The sequence below is a fragment of the Lactuca serriola genome, chromosome 1 (genome assembly GCF_051521515.1).
Source record: "Lactuca serriola cultivar US96UC23 chromosome 1, Lser_US96UC23_V15, whole genome shotgun sequence".
NCBI classification, from domain to species: domain Eukaryota; kingdom Viridiplantae; phylum Streptophyta; class Magnoliopsida; order Asterales; family Asteraceae; genus Lactuca; species Lactuca serriola.
Genome location: NC_136408.1, coordinates 138,100,513 through 138,102,947, shown reverse-complemented (window position 1 = coordinate 138,102,947; position 2,435 = coordinate 138,100,513). Strand labels below are relative to the sequence as shown.

The 2,435-nt window shown below is 43.0% G+C and overlaps 1 pseudogene; it reads left to right on the top strand.

Annotated features, from left to right (window-relative positions):
* The first annotated feature begins 1,128 nt into the window (after nucleotides 1-1,128).
* LOC145080485 (5S ribosomal RNA) lies at nucleotides 1,129-1,247 on the top strand (annotated as a pseudogene).
* The last annotated feature ends 1,188 nt before the right edge of the window (nucleotides 1,248-2,435 follow it).

Genomic DNA, 2,435 nt, shown 5'->3' with positions numbered 1-2,435 from the left:
CCATAAAAGGAAATTTTCAAAGTGGATGAACAAGGAAAACACCCGTGTCCACATAACTCTGACTCGACACCTCACTCCCACCACCAATGCTAGTACTAGCCAGACATGTCACCAGTGAGGTGAGATAGGGCACTTCAAGAAGAACTCCAGCTCAGACGGGAGAATACTAAGGATCACTGCCGCAGGAAAGACTACTCCGGACCCACGTTAATGTAATTAAGGCGTTTCATTGTAATAGACCCATCAAACATGTTTAAAACCAGTGCAACTCGAGTCTTAGCTTTTGCGGGATCCCGTCAGTTAAGGGGCCCTCGTGCTGCGTATACTTTCCATTTGTAGTATACCTTGTTCACAACAGCATTCCTATAGTTACTCTGAAGTACTGTAACTCTGTTAAAAGTTGCATTGTTGTGTTTGGTCTGTAACGCCTTTATGTTCAAATCTATTGTCTTTACTTTCAAGTATGTCCGATATTATCATACAACTAAAGTCAATTTGATTCGCACAATACCAGTTTCGTGCGCACATCTCTTTCTCCGAAATCGCCCTTCTAGTGAAGTCGTCATTCCATGATTCCGAAGTACTCATGCATATAGTACCTCATGTTTCTTATCCTTTGTGAAGAAACCTCAGCAAACCTCCCGAAAGTACCACTCGTACAGTATGTCAAGTTCAATCCAAAGATCCATATGGTTGATCTATCGCTGAAGAATGTATACATAAGGGTAGTATATAATCAAGGTTCTACAGGTTTAGAATTGATGATTCCACTTTAACTTCTTTTCCTCGTTGGGATGTGAGCTTAAAGAAGAATCATTTATTCGACTACATTTTCAATCTTAATTATATACGACTCGTATACACGAGATTGCGATTGATGAACCATGTATTACTTCTAACATGAACTTCAGGACGAAGACTGCCCAAGACTACGAGTGATCGCATCGTCATGCGAACAAACTTAGAACCCAATACGACAACTGTAACCCGATCGCCCTACAGTCACACACCAACAGAGATACAAGAACCGTCCGGATAGCTTAAGGACTACTCAGCAATAGAATGAGAAGACCAAGCTCCTCACCTTTGAGAGCTATGGTCTTATTCTTTAAGAATACAAAGTTCAGCGGGTGCGATCATACCAGCACTAGTGAACCGGATCCTATCAGAACTCCATAGTAAAATGTGCTTGGGCGAGAGAAGTACTAGGATGGGTAACACCTTGGGAAGCCCTTGTGGTGCAGACCTCGACAGGACTTCCATTAGAAATCATTACCTTCTGCTTCGTATAGACGAATTGGTTGACAAACCACAAGGAACGAAGTGCATTTCAGAAATGCACCTAAGACCCGAATATCACTTGTTACGAGTGTTAGAGAAGGATGTCCTGAGGACAATCTTCCAAACTTGATACGGACACTACGAGTCCGTAGTGATACCCCTCGGATAGGACCAATACGCCCGTAGTATTCATGAACTTGTTGAATAGGGTATGCCATTCTTACTTGGATCAGTTCGTCATTGTCCTTGTAAATGACTTACTTATCTACTCTCGTAGTAAGAAGGAAATCATAAAGAGCATCTACAACAAACCATGGAAAATTACAATCAGAGAAGCTCTTCATGAAATTCTCTAAATACGAGTTTTGAAAATTGGAGAGTCAAATTCCTGAAGCACACTATTAGTGATGTGGGAATTCTTGAGGAACCTACCAATATCAAAACCGTTGAGAATTTTTCAGCACCGAAGACGCTGACGGGAATTCGCCAAATTCTAGGTCTCGCTGACCTACTGTCGTAGTTCATGTAGAACTCCTTGCGGATTGCGAAACCTCTTACGACTTTGACCCAGAAGAGAGTGGCCCTTGACTGGGAAGAGAAGCAAGAAAAAGAAACCTTTGGAATTCCAAGTGAGAGACCAAATCCTTTTGGAAGTCTCACACTGGAAAGGCTGGATACGCTTTGGAAAGCGTGGTAAGCTAAATCCAAGAGAGTTAGGACCTCCAGGATTCTTAACTCACAAACCCAACCTACACTGCGAACTCAGTAACGTACATTTTACCCTTCACGTCTCGAACTTGAAAACGTACCTTTCCGTCAGGACTCTCGTAATCCCACTCAACGAGATCGAGATCAACGAGAGCCTTGCCTTCGTGGAAGAACCATAGTGACCATCGACCGAGAGGTCAAGCGGACGAAGCAACGCCGCATCCTATTAGTGAAGGTTTGCTGGGATACCAACCGAGGACCCGAATTCACTTGTGAGCGCGTTAACCAATCGATTAGCAAGTATCCCCATCTCCTTGCTCGATTATTCATGCCTACTCCTTTACCTAAATTCTAATTTCGGGACGAAATTCCCTCTAACGGGGGGATGATGTGACAACCCGAAATATTCCATCCAGTTCAGTCAAACACTTCATTAAAAGTCAAAC